This window comes from Elaeis guineensis, chromosome 3 (genome assembly GCF_000442705.2).
Source record: "Elaeis guineensis isolate ETL-2024a chromosome 3, EG11, whole genome shotgun sequence".
Lineage (NCBI taxonomy): Eukaryota > Viridiplantae > Streptophyta > Magnoliopsida > Arecales > Arecaceae > Elaeis > Elaeis guineensis.
Window position 1 is genome coordinate 48,270,701 of NC_025995.2, and position 21,533 is coordinate 48,292,233.

The window sequence follows — 21,533 nt, forward strand, 5'->3', positions numbered from 1 at the left end:
GTAGTGAGTAGAGTTATTTTTGGTGCTATCAATGACTACGCATCAAATTTTAGCGTCATTGCCGGGGACCTTGGCACGGTTGAATAAAAAAAAAAGCCACTGACATTTCATAACACTTAAATAAAATAGCGTAACCTCAAATATAAAAATTTCTAACTTGATTGGACACCTTGTTTCTTTGCATTGCATCTTGATAATTAACTTTAAGGGTGCAACCCATTAACTAAGATAAGGTGGGGAATTGATCACCCTTTCTTGGCCCGCAAATCACTCACTTGCATTTGCATAACCTAGACCTTAATCTAAAATTAATTAGACATTGACCCCTAAGGATTTTGAGCTCATTAGGACAAGTGACCCTGAGAGTTGAACCAGGTTAGACTTGGTCAGCTAGCTGGTGTCTAGGCAAGTGGTTTGCGGGACGACTGGGCCCGAAGGAAGGTGGTTTTTAATTGGTTCTGTTCGCTGACCTGGCCAATTTAATTGGTGTCTAAGGAAAGCAACGGGGGGACTCCCACCAACCTTACACTTATCTGGCTAGTTGGTTGGTCAAGCTCCGACTTGGAGGGCTTGAAGGCTAACTACAGTTAGGAGTTGTCTAGAACTAGGATAACTTTAGGATAGAGAGTCTATTGCGTGCTAACTTGATTGTAATTAAAATCTAACCACACCTAATTCTTCTATTAGTTCTAGGACTTCTTAGGATCTCTACTTTAGAACTCTTTTCTCTCTTCTCCTCTCCTCTTAAATAATAATAGTAATAATAATAATAATCCTTAAGAGACTAGGATAGTCCTACATAGACCTTTTAGTTGCATGTTAGGTCGACGATCACTAAAACCCGACTTGCAATTATTAGACGAAGAATTAGAAAAGACTCTTAGGACTATCCGAGTTAGAAACATGGCTGCACCTGGTGAGGCTAATCCTCCACGCTCATTGAGAGAATATTTCACTCCATCCTCGTATACCTACTCTCCATGTATTCAAGCACCTCCAGTAGAAGCTACCCAATATGAGATTAAGTCTAGCATTATTCAAATGTTGCCACATTCTATGGACTTAGTAACGAGGACCCATACAAACACTTGGATGAATTTCTTGAAATTTGTTCCACAGTAAAAATCCAAAACTTCTCCGATGATGCCCTTAGGTTGAAACTATTCCCTTTCTCACTTAAGGACAAAGCCAAGCATTGGTTAAACTCCTTAGACTCTATAACCATTTCAACTTGGGATCATCTTCAGAGAGAATTTCTCAAGAAATACTTTTCAATTGGAAAAACAAATCAAATTAGAAAAGCTATCACTAGTTTTTCCCAATTGGAGGGTGAACTTTTTCATGAGACATGAGAAAGGTTAAGGGACCTCATTCGTAAATGTCCACACCATACTGTCCCTAAATGGCAACTTTGTCAGTGTTTTTATGATGGTCTATCGGAGAAACACCGATAAATGGTTGATGCATCATGTGGTGGGATATTTATGCTAAAGAGTGAGGATGAAGCCTGGCAGCTCTTTGAAACACTTATGAGAATTTCTACATCATATGTCTGCCACCTCTAGAGAACAACCCATGCTTCAACAAAAAAGAAGTGAAATTTATCAGATTGGAAACGTCATGGATATCCACAGTAAGGTAGATGAACTGTCCCAAAAATTAGACCATCTTCTAAATACTGGACAATCCCCGATTCCACCTAACCCAATCCAAAAAGCTTGTGCATTGTGTGTAAGTCCAAACTATTTTGTTAGTGAATGCCCAGCCGCACCTTAATTTCCTGAGTTTATGCATGAGCAGGTTCAGCAAGCTCAAGTCCAACAAGCTCGCAGACCAGGAAACGATCCATATTCGAACACTTATAACCCCAGCTGGAGAAACCATCCAAATTTTTTCTGGAGACCACAACCAGTGGTTGGCCCTGCCGCACCTCGACCTCAATATCAAGACCCAACATATAGGCATGGACCATACCATCAATTTCAAAATGCTCCTCAACCGTCTACTACTGGTCATAGCTCAGCTTTTGAGGAAAAAGTTCTGAAAGTACTAGAATGATTAGAAGTCAACACTCAGACCCTTAACTCTCACACACAATCCATTGCTAAGCTAGAGATCCAAATAGGTCAACTAGCGACTGCATTCAGTAGGAGGGAAGGAGGAAAATTACCTAGCCAACCCGAGAGCAACCCAAGAGGGTAATTTGTGATTGAGAGCTCTAATACCCCAGAAGCTTTTTCTGAACATGCCAAATCAATCATGACTCTGAGAAGTGGGAAGGTCATTGAACACACTAGTAAAACCAATGAGACCGACCCTAAACCTCTAACCGAAGCCAAATCACCCAAGAACAAGGAGGACCTGAAAATAGAGAATGAACCAACTACACCAGAATCATCTTACTTGCCTAAAGCCCCATTTTTGGATGCCCTGAAAACCCCTATTCCTGCAGATAAGAAGGGAGGAAGACTTGACGAGATGTTGGAATTATTTAAGAAAGTCCAAATTAATCTTCCCCTTCTAGACGCAATCAAACAGGTCCCTGCTTATGCCAAATTTTTGAAGGATTTGTGCACCCAAAAATATAAATTTAGATCACAAATTCCAAAGAAAGTATGCCTCACTGAACAGGCTAGTTCTATCTTCCAGCATGCCACTCCTCCAAAGCTTAAGGACCCAGGAGCCCCCATCATTTCCTGTGTTATAGGAGATTATCACATTGAAAAAGCTCTTCTGGATTTAGGGGCAAGTGTGAATCTTTTACCTAGTTCGGTGTATGAACTTTTTGGATTCGGAGAACTGAAATTCACATCAGCCACACTGCAGTTAGCCGATAGATCAATTAAGGAACCACGTGGAATGCTTGAGGATGTCTTGGTCAAGGTAGACAAGTTTTACTTTTCAGTTGATTTTCTGGTTCTCGACATGGAACTAAGTGGCAACCCAAGATAAATTTCCATTATCTTAGGATGACCCTTCCTAGCTATGGCAAATGCATGTATTAATTGTAGGACATGAGTCATGGACGTATCATTTGGGAATAAGAAACTGAGACTGAATGTGTTTGGTGCTTCCCAAAGATCATCAAGGGATAGTTGCTTCGAAGTAGATACACTAGAAGATATTATAGAACATGCAACACCCATAATTCTAGCACCAGACCCCTTAGATACTTGCTTGGTTCACTTTGGAGTGTATGACTTTGAGGGATATATGAAAGAAGTTAACACCTTGTTGGATACACCACACGATAAAACCACTCCTCCATGGACAATCAAATATGAGCCATTGCCCACATTAGCCAGTACACCAATAGTCCCATCTTTAGAATCACCACCTACGTTAGAATTGAAACCCCTTCCTGCTACGCTCAAGTATGTATTTCTAGGACCCAATGACACCCTCCCGACAATCATTGCATCAGACTTGACCCCTAATCAGAAAACACAATTGGTTGGTATTCTGAAGGAACACAAAGAGGCTATCGGTTGGTCCATTGCCGATTTAAAAGGAATTGACCCCTCCATTTGCATGCACCATATTCATTTTGAGGCAAATGCCAAATCCCATCGAGATATGCAGAGGAGATTGAACCCAAACATGCGTGAAATAGTAAAAAAAGAGGTGGTAAAGTGGTTAGATGCTGGAATCATCTACCCCAAATCTGATAGTAAATGGGTCAGTCCCACTCAAGTGGTACCTAAGAAATCAGGTATTACTGTGGTTGAGAATGAAGAAGGTGAACTGCTCCCCACTCACATATCATCTGGATGGCGAGTATGCATAGATTATAGAAAACTAAATTCCATTACTAGGAAGGACCATTTTCCATTGCCCTTCATCGACGAAATCTTAGAACGGTTAGCAGGACAAAGTTTTTTCTATTTTTTTGATGGTTATTCAGGGTACAATCAGGTACCTGTATTTTCGGATGACCAAGAAAAGACTAACTTCACCTGCCCCTATGGCACCTTCGCTTTTCGGCGTATGCCATTCGGGCTCTGCAATGCACTGCTACATTTCAACGGTGCATACTGGCCATTTTTTTGGATATGGTGGATAAATGTCTTAAAGTTTTTATGGATGATTTTTCTATATTTAGAACCACTTTTGAGGATTGTCTCCATAATCTTTTCAAAGTTCTTAAATGGTGTATGGAAATAAATCTTATCCTAAGTTGGGAAAAGAGCCATTTCATGGTGCGGAAGGAAATTGTATTAGGACATATTATTTCTGAAAGAGGGATCGAGGTAGATAAAGCCAAAGTTGAGATCATTTCAAAACTACCACCTCCTACTTCAGTCCGACAAATACGATCCTTCTTAGGTCATGCTGGATTTTATAGATGCTTCATCAAAGACTTTAGCAAGATTTCAAGACCCTTGTGCAATCTGTTGGCCAAGGACACACCATTTATCTTTGACGAAGACTGTTTGAAAGCATTCAACACATTACGAATAGCCCTGACAACAGCACCCATAATAAAACCCCCTGACTGGTCCATTCCATTTAAGATTATGTGTGATGCATCTGACTTTACAATAGGTGCCGTCTTAGGCCAAAAAATTAATAAGGAGCCACATGTGATCTATTATGCTAGCAAGACTCTTTTCGATGCCCAATTAAACTACACCACAACAGAAAAAGAGCTACTAGCAGTAGTGTTCGCCCTTGAAAAATTTTGCTCATATCTGTTAGGGTCTAAGGTTCTAGTTTACTCTGATCATGCGGCTCTGAAACATCTCCTCTCAAAGAAAGATACTAAACCGCATTTGATCAGATGGATCCTTCTTTTACAAGAATTTGATCTGAAAATCCGAGATAAGAAGGGTTCTGAGAATGTGGTAGCTGATCATATCTCCAGGATCTTAGTTGAACACATGATAGGCATAGATGAGGTCAAAGAAAAATTTTTTGACGAATAACTTTTCACAATCTCCTCTAGCCGTCCTCCATGGTTTGCCCATATTGTCAATTACTTGTCAACAGGATAAGTACCTTCTCACTGGACAAAACAAGAAAAGGATTGATTTTTCTCGCAAATTAAACATTATTTCTGGGAGAAACTTGAACTATTCAAATACTATCCTGATCAAATTATTCGTCGTTGTGTCCCCGAAAGTGAATTCCAAAGCATTCTCAATTTTTGCCATTCTTCGGTATGTGGGGGATATTTTAGTGGAAGAAAAACTACGGCAAAAGTACTGCAGAGTGGGTTTTATTGGCCAACGCTTTTCAAAGATGCACATGAATTTGGCCAAAGTTGTCTGCAATGTCAGCAAATAGAAAATTTATCCAAGAAGGATATGATGCCACTGACCCCCATTTTAGTAGTAGAAATCTTCGATGTTTGGGGGATTGATTTCATGGGACCTTTTCCAGCCTCGTTTGGATTCGAATATATTTTGATGGCAGTTGATTACGTGTCAAAATGGGTGGAGGCAATAGCTACACGGACTAATGATAATAAAGTTGTAACTAATTTTATCCAACGAAATATCATTAGTCGATTTGGCTTCCCAAGGGTGATCATTAGTGATGGGGGGACTCATTTTATGAATAAACATTTTGAAGCACTTATGAAAAAATATAATATTACACATAAAGTGGCCACACTATATCACCCCCAAACTAATGGTCAGATAGAGGTGTCAAATAGGGAGATTAAACATATCTTAGAAAAGATGGTTAGGCCCGATAGAAAGGATTAGTCTCTTCTCTTAGATGATGCATTATGGGCTTACCGTACAGTTTTTAAAACCCCTATCGGTATGTCACCCTATCGATTAGTTGATGGCAAAGCTTGCCATCTGCCGGTTGAATTAGAACATCGAGCACTCTGGGCTATACGAATGTTTAATTTTAACATGAAGAATGCAGGTTCTAATCGAAGGTTGCAAATCAATGAACTGGAAGAACTTTGCAACGATGCATACAAGAGTTCATGAATTTACAAGGCTTGAACCAAAGTATTTCATGACAAATATATCTCTAGAAAATCATTTGAGATAAATCAAAAGGTATGGCTTTTCAATTCCAGGTTATGCCTTTTTCCCAATAAACTTCGATCCCGATGGGATGGACCTTTCATTGTCACACAAATATTCCCACATGGAGCAATTAAAATTCATGACCCTCGGAATGGCAATACATTTAAGGTAAATGGCCAACGTCTGAAGCCATATGTAGATGAAATTGCACATAAAGAACGAATCGACACCATCTACCTGTGTGATCCACTTTATAATGAATAATAAACTTGACGTCTGGCTGAAGATGTAAAACTTAGCACTTGTCAGGAGGCAACCCAACGATTTCATATATATATATATTTTACTTTACTGCAGCTGCAGGAATTTAGAACAAGAACCTATTAATCAATGAAGCTATCTTCAACTTTCGAAGCAAAATTATCCCAAGTGCACTCTCTCCTTTTATTTTCTTTGCTTTCCTACTCCATTGAGGATAATGTAGATTAAGTTCGGAGGGAAAGGAAATGGAAATTAATCAAATCCTTGAGTATGGTTAGAAATAATTAGTTTTGTGTATCCAAATTTTATTTTGATTAAGAGTCATAGGCATCCTAATCAATGAATAATTAACGATCAAGATAATTTTAGAGATACTGAGGAATAAATTATTAAGAAAGCTCAATGAATGGTAGGGTTTAGACTAGACCAAATTTTAGGAGTGATTCTACAACCCTCTTCTTACTGATCTCAATAAAGAATCTGCTTCATGAGAGATTGGATGGAAAAGTCGAGGTATGCAAAAATTCTCTTTAAAATTTACTTTAAAAAAATATATAAAAAAAATATTGGTTTTCTACTGAGTAACCGGGCCCTTTCGCCTAAGTAAGCATTGTGGTTCACATAAAAAGGTGGGCAATGTTAAAAAAATAGTGGATAATAAGGAGACTAAATTGCAAGAAGATAATAAACCTCTCTCACATTAAGTTAGAGGATTTAAAGAGTAAAGTGGAGAGTGGTGAAAGAAAAGCTCTTGAAATTTCTTTAGTTAATACTCAGCCACTAATTGGGTCAAATTGATAATCCAATGAAATATCTCTTTAATGGTCTAATCAGGTATCATCTACATTTTGAGATGCCTAACCTAACTTTTTATTCAAGATCGAGTCGGTACGCAATGCTAATATATCTATTTTAGTCGAGGATGAGCAAAATTCAAGTTGGAAGGTGTGATAAACACTTAATTTAAGTTATTTAAAGTAGAAAATTATAGTTAATTTATTTTATTTATTAAGAATTTGATGCTTCTTTTTATATTTTACAGAAAAGATGATCGCCGATGCAAAGAGTCCGATTCATAGATCAAAAAGACTCAAATTTGAAGAAAATTAGACTTAAAATAAAATTTAAATAAAAGAAGGATGCATATGGTATTATAGAAAATGAAGATACTATGCAAGAAACCCAAAAAGGATATAGACGTCATTGTAAAGAAACAAAAGTTTCTTTTTGGTAATCAAAAAGGAGCGCAGCGGGCGCACGGCAGCTGGCACGGCAGCGGGCGTGCGGCAGTGGGTTCGCACGGCATGGCGAGCGCGCGGCATTACAGGCGGGTTTGCAGGAAATTATGCTGGCGGACAGTAGCGAACAGATAGCAATGGATCTGAAAATTAAAGGAAAAAAAGATAATACTTGAAAATACTTTAAGAGGAAGAATTTATATTTTCTTTATCTGCTTGTGATCTTTTCATCTCATCCATCCATCTTTTAGTGCTTAGTATTTTCTTTAGTCCCACATCGAAAAACCATGTAAAACTCCTCCCTCCTAACACTTATAAAAAAGGCTTTTGTAATCCCATTGGAGGGGGAGCTCAAAAATTCTTCTAGAGCCTTGCATAGAGGAAGAGAAAGGGACTACTCCATGAGCAGCTAGGCTAGCAGTCTCGGGAGTGGAGAAGAAATTTTGTAATGACACAGAGTGGGTTTATTATTCTAAACTTTCTTATATTTCTTTATATGCAATAAAGATTATACTTTTTATTTAAATCGTCATGAGTTCTTTATTTGCTCTCTTTCATATGCTTTTATTTATGTTTTCCTGTTAGATTAATATTAGGAACAACTTTTGCTTTTCGGAGATGCACCGTGATCTACGGGTATGGGGCGTGCTGAGGAAAGAAGAGTTGTTTACCTAATATTTTTCAGAGACGCACCATGATCTACGGGTACGAGGTGTGTCGAGAAAAAATAGATATTTTTCTTAAGATTAATCGCATCCATTTAAATAAAAAAAAAGAGATACAACTCTACTAGTGAAAAATTAATTCAAAACTCCCGTGCTCTTTATTTTCTAATTACATCAATTTTAAGATAATTTATTTTCTAAATCAAAACAACGCTTCTTTCTTTTATTTTACAATCTCAACTTAGCCCAAGGTCCCTGAGGATACGATCTCGACTCATCCTACCTATGTAGTGAGTAGAGTTATTTTTGGTGCTATCAACGACTACGCATCAGCTGTCTCCCACTTTTCTTCTGACAAGTCGAGGTTGGCCTTGAGATCCTGTGAGTTGCACTGCTCATCGAATGCCATGACTCACATCGATGGAGGCTTGAGTTTGATCAGGATCACCGCTTCTGTTCCGAGGGCTAAGGCAAAGGAGGTCTCCCCTGTAAGCAGTCTTTGGGTAGTTCGGTCGGAGCCAGTGTAGCCAACTTAGAGAGAAGGTCGGCCCTAGTATTTTTTGCTCTTGAAATCTGCTTGATGGCAAAGCTATCGAAGGCAGGGATGATCTCTTTTACCTTTTCAAGATACTTGGCCATACTGTCCTCCCGAGCTTCATATTTTTCACTGACTTGTCCCACCACCAATTGGGAGTCACTATAGACTTGGAGTCGATCCACTTCTAACTCTTTGGTGATCCTCAGTCCTGCAATCAGAGCTTCATTTTTCGCTCTATTATTCATCATAGAAAATTCAAAGCGCAGCGCGTACTCTACAATAATTTCTTCTGGATTGACCAGGATCAGGCCCGCGCCTGCACCTGACATGTTGGAGGAACCATCCATGTAGAGGGCCCAAAAACCATCAGGGAGATCTGTTCTTTCTTCAAGAAAATTCGATTGGAGCCCTGAGTTGTCGGCTTCACCTCATTCAAGTTCGGCCTCTTCCAGAATAGTGCACTCCACTATAAAGTCTGCTAATATCTGGGCTTTAATCATCGACCGAGGTTGATAGTTGATGTCAAATTTTGTGAGCTCGACTGCCCATTTTGCTATCCTTCCAGAAGCATTCGCTTGATTCAGAACCACCTTTATCGGCTAGTCGGTGAGCAGTATTATGGTGTGCCCTTGAAAGTATGGTTGAAGCCTTCGAGCTGCAATCAACAAGGCATAGTTAGTTTCTGTAACTTAGTATACCTGGTTTCGACGTCTCTCAATACTCGGCTAATGTAGTAGATCGACCATTGAATTTTTACTTCTTCCTTAACCAGAACTGCTGCGAGAGCCACAGGGGAGACCGCCAAATACAGGAACAACTCCTCTTCGGGTTCGGGCTTTGCCAATAGCAGAGGTGAGCTGAGGTAGCTCCTTAATTTTTCAAATGCTTGCTGACATTCAGTGGTCCAACAGAAGTTCTTCGACTGCTTGAGGGTCTGAAAGAAAGGCAGGCATCATTCGGTCAACCTTGAGACAAAACGATTCAGAGCTGCTACTCTCCCAGTAAGGTGCTGAACTTTCTTTATTGACTTCGGGGCGGTCATTGCCTGGATGGCACAAATTTTTTCCAAATTTGCCTCGATCCCGCACCCCGACACCATGAAATCCAAGAATTTTCCTGAGGTTACTCCAAAAGCGCACTTGGTCGGGTTCAGCTTCATCTTATATTTTTGGAGGGCGCTAAAGGTCTCCTCAAGGTCGGCAACGTAGTTCTTTATGGATTTGCTTTTTACAAGCATATCGTCCATGTAGACCTCCATGTTGCGGCTGATCTGCTCTTTGAAGATCTTGTTCACCAGCCATTGGTAGGTCGCCCTTACATTTTTGAGGCCAAAAAGCATGACCCTGTAATAATAAAGACCATGGTTAGTAATAAAAGTGGTTTTTTCTTCATCCTCCGGTGCCATCCTGATTTGATTGTAGCTGAAAAATCCATCCATGAAAGTGAGAAGCTCGTGGCCTGAGGTTGCATCCACTAGTTGGTCAATTCTGGGTAGAGGGTAACTGTCCTTCAGACAGGCTTTGTTTAGCTTTTTGAAGTCTATACACATCCTCCACTTGCCATTTGCCTTCTTGACGAGAACCACATTGGAGACCCAGTTCGGATAGTTGACTTCTCTGATGAACCCGGCCTTCAGGAGTTTATCAACTTCCTCAGCTATTGCCACTTGCCTTTCCGATACATGACTTCAGATTTTTTTCCTTCATCGATCGATGTTTGGGATCAATAGCCAGGCGATGTTCCATGACTCCTGCATCAATCCTTGGCATATCCGTCGGGACCCAAGCGAAAACATCCGCATTCTTTTGTAGGAAATTAATGAGCTGTGTCCGTATCTCTTCTCCTAGGTTAGAGTCGATCTTCACCACATGCTCCTCATTCCCATCGTTCAAAGGAATTGAGATAAGATCTTCAATTGGCTCACCCCATTCTTCGGCAAGGTCATCGCGAGTGTCCAATCCATCAACCAGACAGGGATCGGACTGTCCCTTTCTCTGAAGGGCTATGTTGTAGCAGTGTCTTGCCAGAGCTTGATCTCCTCTAACCTCTCCGACTCCTTGGCTAGTAGAAAATTTCAGCTTCAAGTGGTAGGTCGACACCATAGCTCGGAGGGCGTTGAGGCTAGGTCGGTCGAGTATTGCGTTGTAGGCAGACGGTGCCCTTACTACTAGAAAATCCACCTGCGCTCTTGATTGCTTTGGGTACTGGCCTGCAACCACAGTTAAAGTTATTACCCCTTCCACTGGTACAGCATCGCCAGTGAACCCTACCAACGAGGAGTTTATCGGCCCTAATCAACCATCCGGAATAGATATTTTTGAGAATACCTCGTAAAACAGAATATCAGCCGAGCTTTCACTATCAACAAGAATGCGGCATTCATCATAATCAGTAATATTTAAAGAAACTACAACTGCATCATTATGTGGAAATTGAATTTCTCGGGCATCTTCTTCTGTAAAGGTTATAGACTCTTCAGTCCTCTACCGCTTGGGCAGTATGGCCGATCCACTGGCTGCTCCCCATCGAGGTCCTCCAGAGATGGTGTTGACGATCTCGGTTGGAGGTTGATCTTCAGGCTGTTCCTCTCTCTTTGGCGGCTCTGGCTTTGGTAGGGCCCTCGACCAATCCTCCCTACCTTCAGGTCAGCATTGGATGAATCTGTCGAGCCGACCTCATCTGATGAGCTCCTCGGTCCACCAGTTCATTTCTTAGAATCTTTATCCCAGGAGGTCCTTTCAACTGCGAGTCTCGAGGGTCTTCTAGTAGAATGGAGGTAGAGACCCTCCGGGGGTGGAATCATGATCGGACGGAGGGCTCTCCACCATCTGCTTCCCCTTTTCATGGAAGACAGGGCGACTTGCCCAAGTGGCCCATCTGGTTGCCGAATTCTGGAACTCTGACGATGCTTTTTCCAACCACACTAATGCTTGCGACTGCTGCTGTATGGCCTGCACTGCTTCGGTGAGGCTCCTGACCTGCTGAACCAACAGGTCAAGCTACTCCATGTCGACTGTCGTTACCGGAGGAGGAGGAGCCTGGAAAATTGGAGACAAGGCTGGAGCTTGCGAAGCTCGCTGAGATCTGACCGCGGAGGCTGTGGATCGCCTGGTGGATGCTTTTCAGGGAGGCATCAGGTAGAGATCTGACAGGAGAAGGAGAAGAAGATGTCAGAGAAGATGATCGGAGATAGTTTCGCTGAGCACTCCTTTAAGAACAAGGGTACTGTGAAGACACAGGACTCTTCCTCTAGCGCCAATTCTGTTGGTGCAAAATTCTGCCGATGCCGAAGAAGCTGGAGTCAAGGGGATCGCGTCTGCCGTCGGGACCTGCAAGGTAAGTCTAAACTGGAGTTGGGGGTGCTCCGGCAAGATCCTCCGATGCTCAAGTCAGTACTCTGCCTCAACAAAAATGGAGCACTCGAATGGGATTTTAACAGAGTTTCGAGATAGAGTTTAGAGCTTAGAGAAGAACGTATCTGAGGGTCTCTTTATATAGACAGAGAGCATAACTGATCGACAGCGACGTCTGTAACTGCCTGGTAGTGGGCCGTTCGTGGCCACGTGAAGTTTTTTGCGGAGAGTAGTGGTGTCGGTGGGCCGTTCAGAGCCATGTGGAGTTTGTTATGGAGAGTGGAGTGGCGTCTGTTGTCGCGACTTGCCAGAGAGTGGTGGGGCCATGTGGAATCTGTTACAGAGAGTGGAGTGGGGTAGTGGCCATTGTCGTGACTTGCCAGAGAGTTCGGGCTTGACGGTTGAAGCTCGGCTGGGATATCTGATGGAGTAGAATGGCTCTCTATCTCTGTAATCTAAGAGAGACTCAGATATTTTTGAGGTTGCTGACGAGTCCACTGTTGTTGGGTGCCTAGAGCACTGATGCTGCAGGCAGAAGTCATCTGCTGTAGAAGCTCGGATGGAGACTTTCTGTTGGAAAAGTCCAATTTTATGAGGAATCTGGAAGAGGGTCGACCGACAGTGGACTTCAGATGGCGTTGTGGAGGTTCGTCTGCTGGAGGAGTCTTGAGGACATTGTGGAAGGTCGAATGTTGGAGGAGTCTGGGATACGGTTTTGCTGTAGAAGTTCAGACGGAGTCCAGCTCTCGTAGGAGTCCGAAAGGAGGTCACTTATTGTAGAAGCTCGGTCGAAGATCAGTTGTCGTGGAAGCTCAGATGGAGACTTCTTATTGTAGAAGTCCCGCTGCTGGAGAAGCTCAGTCATTGATGAGGTTCGAAAGAAGTTCGGAGTAGAGATCCAATGGAGCCTATCCGTCATAGAAGTTCATATGGAATTTGTATGATGTAGAAGCTTGTCTGAAGATTTGTCTGCTGGAGAGGTCTGATTGCACAAGGAATTCGACTGAAGGTCGGTCGATAGAAGAGTTTGGAAGGCATTATGAAAGTTCATCTGCTGGAGGAGTCTGGAGGATCCTGTGGAAGTCTGGATGGCATTGTTGAAGTCTGGCTAGTGCTGTTGAAGTCCGGTTGACGCTATTGAAGGTTGATGGCTGGAGAGGTACGGAAGACACTGGAGGCGGTCGGCCATTGTAGAAATCCAGCTGCTGGAGTCCGTCCGTTGTAGAAGTTCATCCGAAATCCATCTGCTATGAAAGTTCAGACGGAGTTCGGTTCTTGTAGAAGTCCGGATGGGGACCGCTTATTGAAGAAGCTCGGCTAAAGTCCGCCTATAATAGAAGTTCGAAAGGAATTCATTTACAGTAGAAGCTCGGAAGGAATTCACTTATAGTAGATGTCCGCTTGTAGTAGAAGTTCGGAGTGGACTGCTTATGGTAGAAGTTCAGAGTAGAGACCCGGTTGGTGGAGCCTATCCCGTTGTAGAAGTTCGTCTGTGATCCATCCACTGTAGAAGTTCGGCTGGGATCCGACTCTTGTAGGAGCTCGAATGAAATCTGAAAGGTGATCGACTATCGTAGAAACTTGGAAGGAGTCTGGTTACTATAGAAATCTTGCTATCGAAGAAGCTCGGACATTGACAAAGTTCGGAAGAAGTTTGGAGTAAAGTCGTCCGTGGTCGGAAAAAATCCGAAAGAGATTCGGAGAATAGTCGATCACTATAGAAAATCAGCTGATAGCGAAGCTCAAAAAGCATTTGGAGCAGTCCGGTAGATGAATGGAGCAGCTCATTATTGGAGAAGTCCGGATAGTATTATGGAAGCTCGGACGGTCGGGGAAGTTTAGAAAGATGCTGCACAAGGTCAGAAGTCGGAAGAGCCCTGGAAGGGTCGGCCTTTTACGAACTTCGGCTGGGGTTATTTTATACCCAACAATTACAATATAAAAAAAAGAAGAAAATAAATCTCTTTGCATGGTGGATTCAAAATTCCTGGGTTATTTCTCTGAATTATTTTCTTTCATAATTTAATTTACACTTTTGATTTTTTGCTATTCTATTTCTTGTTAATCCTTCTACAATCAATTCTCTTTTTATTTCTTCTTAAAAGAAAAAGATAATCATCCTAGATCTCCATGGAAATGATCTCTACTCATCCTATCTATATAGTTTGAGTTGGTTTTTATTCTTGACCGCCTACGACAGTGATCAAATTTTGCCAGTAGAATAGACTACGTTAAAAGGTTGTGATAATATATACACACCATTGTTCAAATGTTCATAAAAAATAGTAACACCACTCATAATGATATTACAAACTTATTTCTTTATTGAAATTTCATAATCATTTTTGGCCAGAAGATCTACAGAAATAATATTTAAAAAAAAATTGAGACAGAAATGACAATCATTAAGAACAACGGTATGGGACTCAAATACAAGTTTCAAGATTCCTAATACTAGAACTGGAACTGGTCTTCTATCTCCAACATTCAGAAACCTCTCACCTTGCTCGAATTTCCTACTGCCTGCAACCCCTGCAACGAATTGCAAATATGGTAAAGGCTACCGGTATCCAATACCCAGTCAGTTATATCACAAATAGAGAAATTGCAAGGAGTTATCATATAAATACCTTGCTCAGCAATAGCTTGCTTCTTTCTCTGCCTGTTCGGGTCCAGGGAGGCAATGTACTGAGGACAGTTCCTCTTCCAGTGCCTCTGCTTCTTGCAAAAGAAGCATTCAGCTTGACTCTTATGGGGCTTGATCTTTCTGGTCTGGCCCTGCACTGATGTTCTAGCCTGAACTTGCATCTTCTTCACTTTTTTCTTCTTGTTCTTCCTTCTTTTCTTAAAGGGTCAAGAATCAGAAGACGAACCTCCCACTAAGTTCACCGACTCCTTGTGGAGTTGGTGATCCTTCTCAAAGTTCTGAAGCAACCCCAGTAACCCATGGTAGTTTACTTCAGCCTTTGTCATTCTATAATAAGTGAGAAATGGGAGATAAGACTTGGGCAGCGAGTTTAGTATTGTATCTTTTTCAAGCTGCTCATGCAAGAGAAAGCCGAGCTTGTTCAAATGCTCCATCAGCTCGATCATGTACAATACATGATCAGTGACAGAGGCACCATCCCATATTTTGGCACTGAAGATGGCACAACTAGTCTTGTGCCTCTCCACGTCATCGGGTGTGCCAAAGGCATCCTCCAACACTTGAAGCATGTTCTTTGGCTGAGTCATCTCGAATCTGCGACTGAACTCATCGCTTATGGCAGCCAGCATGATGCAGCGCACTGTGATCCAGTCATTGAGCCACTTCTAGTAAGTGTCTCTGACTGTTTCACGTGCATTAGTAGCTGGCTCCTCAAGTGCAGGATCTATTATCACATGTAAGATTCGTTCATGCTCCAGGACTATCTTCAACTTTCGGTACCGGCTACTGAAGTTGAGTCCCACCAACTTATCATTGTCCAACAATGATCGGGGCGATAGGAAAGTGGCCATATCTGTACAAAGAAAAATTATAACCTAATTAGTAATTGATTCATTAAACCTAAAGATTTGGACTTTAATCAAAAAGCTTCTCCCACTATTTTATTCAAATTGGTAGCCTCTACCTCCAATTCGAGAAATTATCCTAATTCCTTAGTGGGTACTAGAATCCACTTAGGCTGCACACAAGCCCAACATCGGTTGGCCAACCATGTACATCTAAGGGTAGGTTCATAATCAATTGTTTTTCTAAATAATTTTTAGTAATTTTAATTTTGCCCCAGTCCCTAATCAGTAGGCTTTGGCCTCTACTGAAAAGGTCTGGTTAGGTCCAACCATTAACATGACCATACTTGGCCCATCTAGCCAATGAATGATTAGGTCCAACTTTGGTTGGCTAACCTAACCACCATTTAGAAAGATGCAGTCAAGAAATCATATTATGAATGACAATTCCATCAACCGATAAGCATCAGGCCTTTGGGCCTCCAATGATTATCCAACTGATGGACCCATTATCATCTACTTAATGGGAGGCTATGATCTAGTTATTACCATAACTATTTTATTTTAAAGACCTAATAATTTTAGAGGATTTAATTGATTTAGAGGAGGAGGTCAGATGAACCAGCTTATCATGATCCTCCCACTAGCTTTACCAAGTCAGCTTAAGGGAGACCATTAAAAAGGCTGATCTTGGAGCACCTAATTTAGTCACATTGATTTACCTAGCTGACATGGGTCAGCTCGAATAGTCAAGTGATCCAATCAAAATATAATTTCACCAAGAGGCCAGGTAAGTTCGATCGGTGGGAGGGTCTGCCAAGCTTGCTTTAGACACCATCAAAAATGGCCAGGTAAGCGGGCTGCCAATTAAAAACCATCGATCTGCTTTACCTTAGACACCAACTGATTTAATTAGTTTCGATTAGATCAACTTAACAGTTCGTGCTAGACCACTTAGCTAAGAATCAAGTCCATTTGGTTCTCGTTAAAGACATGGACTTGACCAACTACAACTATTGTAATTGATCTAGAGAATCCTTGACCTAATCTAAGACAACAACTGATTAGATTTAGTCAATTCTCTAATTAAGTCCATCTTTAATCTAACCTTAGGTCTAACCCAATTAATGGACCTAATTCTCACTAACCCATTAACCCAATGTATTATGATTTGTGTCTTAGGTTCTTCAATTCACAATCCTAGAAACTAATCAAACAACTTCTTAATTCTCAATTAAGTTTTGGGCTGAGGGTTGGAGTTCGGCTTTTCGAAAATAATTTTCATGTTTGTAAAATATTTTTACAATATGGTTCTACCAACCAAGTTGCATGTTTGATTCATAATCAAAATGCAAGTGAGAAAAGCATGAAACTACTTTAGATCTAATCTAAACAGATTTATGTAATTGAAATAATTTCAACTTTAAACTGCACAAATTTTTCAGACAAATATATGATGGTTCTTTGCATGAAAATTATTAACAAAGATCTTTTATTTTAAATTTAAATACTTTTTAAATCTAATAAATCATAAATTTAATCCATATCACATCTAACAAATTTATGATTAAAGATAGATCTCTACGAACTAGGACAACCTTTACACTATAAGGGGTAAACCTTATAGCAGGATAACCTACTGTTCGTGATTGATTTAAAAATTTTAATTTTAGATTTAACAATCAGATTATAAATTAGATCTAATTTAAAAAATATCTAAGCATGTATAAATAATCATGTAATAAACAACCTAGGCTCTGATACCAATTGAAGGAACCAGATCTAGGGTTTCAGGGTTAGATCTTGAAATTTTTTCAAGATCAGGCAGTGGAAGACTGAAATAAATCAAAATTTATCTTGTAAAATTAAAGAATCTCTATATCTAAGATCTTATTACATGATTATTATATGATATTAAATCAAAAATTAAAATAGAAAGAGCAAGAGCTACATGTTGATCATATCAACATGTTTCTATACTATATCTAATGTATGTAAAATATAATAGATCAGATCTATTACCTTGCAAGTTAGACGTTTTAACTTTACTGATCTAGGCTTGAGGATGATGTTGTGAGCCGCACATATGTCCGACCTCTAGGAGTCATCCACATGAGCTCACGAATCATGATCAGAAGTCTTGGTCCAAGAAATCAGCATAGTATGCTAGTACTGCGTTGATCCTTCTTTGATGGTCGATCAAATACCTCCTTCTTGATTTAGACTCTTTCAAAGATGAAAAGTAGGAGAAGGAGTTTTAGATGAGACACTCTCAAAAAACTTATAGATGGAGGAAGGGAATGGATGAACCCAGCAACTCTAGAAGAAGTCCCTCTTCTTCTTTTCTTTGCTTTAACCCAGACACCTAGTTTTGTGTCTATTAGATCTTCACTTTCTAAGACTCTTTCTCCTTGATTTTTGGATTCCCCAAATATCTCTCAATGTTCTATGTTTAACAAAATTTTCATAAAAAAATTAATTTTAAATAAAGAGATATGAAGAGTCCTTGTCTCGGTCAAATACCTAGTCAAGGATTATCCAAACAAGACAAGACAAGGGGCGCCCAACTCTTGGGTGTCCCCTCCTTTTTCTACCATGGACCACCAAAAAAGGATGCATATTATATACCATAAAAGCCATGAAAATCTTCAAAAAAAATTTGGATAAAATCAGTGCCATAATGAAAGAGTTTGGTTTTTTAAAACTCTATCTCATAGAATTTAAAATCCAAACTAATTCCTACTTTGACACACAAAATAAGAGAGAGTGGGCATGGGATAAGAGAGAGTGAGCGTGGGGGGCTAAGGTGGCGCAAGGTGGAATCCTAGTCTTACTAGGATTCAATCTATGACTTGTTCAAATTTGATTTCTCAAACCAAATCAAACCAAAACCAAATCAACCTAATTAAAATAGATCTTAACTCAATTAAGAATCTAATTTAATCAGATTAAATTAGATTTAAATCTGATTTAATTTTCTAATCGAATTAGAAATTAGGTTGACCCAAGTCCTATTTGAACTAGGATTAGTGTTTCCTTGCACTTGGCTTATCCAATAAACCAATTGAATTTGATCCAATCAAGTCCAAACTAAATCTAATTAAATCATATTTGATTAGACTTAATTTCAACCTTTTGGCTTAATCAAATTAAGCCAATTAGCAATCAAATTGCTAATCGATCCTCATGCAACACTTGCCCTAGGTTAAATGTCAATCGTATTGATCGTTTAACCCTAGAATGATTCTTAATCGTTGATCAACCATCAGATCAGATCGTAAGCTCTAATGTGTGTAACCTCATAGGTCTGAACCTAAGCCAGTAGCATAGAAATAAATTTTTGTACCAATCAAAATGACCATCTAGCAATGGTATTCGACAGCCGGATAGATCAAATGTGTAGAACAACATCCTTAGAACCCTTGTGGATATAGTTTCTATATAATTCATCTCCTTGACCAAAATGCTCATAGGACACCTCAGAGTTCAACTGCCAACTCTGATCAGGTTGTCCACATTGTATTTCAAAATATCAAATCCATCTGATGGATTATCCTGGCCAAGGTTTTGCTAAATTGAAATATAGCGACTCATTCTTCTCCAACTCTTGGAGTGGTCAATCCCATCTTGATCACACTCCGACTTCGCAAGTATTTGACTATGCCCAGAAGCCTTCCGTTACTGAATTAGAAATTCAGTTAGTCTAGTACCAAAACACATTGAGTTGCTTGCAAGTCACTAAGGTGATCTCAGGTCTAAGGGACACTTATACCTATATCCCATCAGAGACATTCTTGATAGCAGAATGCTCTAGAGTTGGTCACATTCAATGATGATGTACCCTTATATCTGTAGGAACCAGATCTAGGGTTTCAGGGTTAGATCTTGAAAAAGAGGGTTAGATCTTGAAACATTTTCAAGATCATACAGCGGAAGACTAAAATAAATCAAAAATTATTTTTTAAGATCAAAAAATCCCTAGATCTAAGATCTTATTACATGATTATTACATGGCATTAAATCAGAAATTAAAATATATAAATATAGCATGAACTACATGTTGATCATATCAACATGTTTCTATACTACATCTAATGTATGTATTAAACAATAGATCAGATCTATTACCTTGCAAGTTAGATGTTCTAACCTTGCTGATCTGGGCTTGAGGATAATGTTGCAAGCCGCACACGCGTCCGGCCTCTAGGAGTCGTCCACACGAGCCCACGAATCTCGATCAGAAGTCCTGCTTCAGGAAATCAGCACAGTATGCTAGTACTGCGCTGATCCTTCTTTGATGGTTGATCAGGTGCCTCTTTCTTCTTAATTTGGACTCTTCCAAAGATGGAAAGTAAAAGGAGGAGTTTCAGATCTGAGACACTCTCAGAAAACTCAAGATGGAGGGAGGAAAGATATGAAAACAAAAACCCAAGAAGAAGACCCTCTTCTTCTTCACATTTTTCTCTCTAGACACCCAAACTTGCATCTTTTATATCTCCACGACCCAAAGGTACTTATCTCTGATTTTTGGAAAGCACAAAGGTCTCTAAAATATCTAATTTCTCCTAAAATTTCATAAATAAACTCATCTTATATAGAGAGATATGATAGAGTCCTTGTCTAGGTCAAACACCTAGTCAAGGCTTATCCAAACATGGCAAGTTAAGGGACGCCCAACTCTTGAGCACCTCCTTCATATTTTCATGCATGGATTACTAGAAAAGGGTGCACAATGTATACCATAAAAGCCACAAAAATTCCAAAAAAAAATTGGATAAATTTGGTGCAAAATTGAAAGAGTTTTGGATTTCTAAAACTCTATCTCATAGAATTCGAAATCCAAACTTATTCCTTTTAGATTTGATCCAAACCACCTTCCATGTAAGAAAGAAGAGAGGAGACCTTTTGTGAACGTGGGAGAGATCTGGGAGAGGGCTTTTGTCACATAAAATAAGTGGAGATTGGCGTTGAATAAGAGAGAGGGCGTGGAGAAGGATTATGTGGCGCAAGGTGGAATCCTAGTCTTACTAGGATTCTGTCTTATGACTTGTTTTAATTTGGTTTCCCAAACCAAATCAAATCAAAATTAGATCAACCCAATTAAAATAGGTCTTAACCCAATTAAGAACCTAATTTAATCCGATTAAATTAGATTTAAATCTGATTTAATTTTCTAATCAAATTAGAAATTAGATTGACCCAAGTCCTAGTTGAACTAGGACTAGTTTTTCCTTGCACTTGGCTTATCCAATAAACCAATTGGACTTGATCCAATCAAGCCCAAAATAAATCTAATTAAATTATATTTAATTAGACTTAATCTCAGCCCATTATCTTAATCAAATTAAGCCAATTAGCAATCGAATTGCTAATCGATCCTCCTGCAACACTTGCATTGGGTTAAATGTCAATCGTATTGATCATTTAACCCTAGAACGATTCTTAATCGTTGATCAACCATCTGATCGGATCATGAACTCTAATGTGTGTGACCTCATAGGTCTGAACCTAAGTTGGTAGCATAGGAATAAATTTCTATACCAATCGAAGTGACCATCTAGCAATGGTATCCGACGACCGGATAGGTCGAATGTGTAGAACAACATCCTTAGAACCCATGCGGATATAGTTTTCATATAATTCATCCCCTTGACCAAAATGATCATAGGATACCCCAGAGTTTAACTGTCAACTCTGATCAGGTTGTCCACATTGTATTTCAAAATATCAAATCCATCTGATGGATTACCCTGGCCAAGGTTTTGCTAAATTGAAATACAGCGACTCATTCTTCTCCAACTCTTGGAGTGGTCAATCCCATCTCGATCACACTCTGACTTCGCAAGTACTTGACTGTGCCCAGAAGCCTTCCATCTCTGAATTAGAAATTCAGTTAGTCCAGTACCAAAGCACAGTGAGTTGCTTGCAAGTCACTGAGGCGATCTCAGGTCTAAGGGACACTTATACCTATATCCCATCAGAGATATTCTCGACCG

At 40.0% G+C, this 21,533-nt stretch overlaps 1 non-coding gene across 1 annotated transcript; it reads right to left on the bottom strand.

Annotated features, from left to right (window-relative positions):
- Window positions 1-1,290: 1,290 nt before the first annotated feature.
- On the bottom strand, window positions 1,291-1,396 carry LOC140856819 (small nucleolar RNA R71). The gene has a single exon (XR_012140419.1). It is a non-coding gene; the product is annotated as a small nucleolar RNA R71 (small nucleolar RNA).
- Window positions 1,397-21,533: the final 20,137 nt, after the last annotated feature.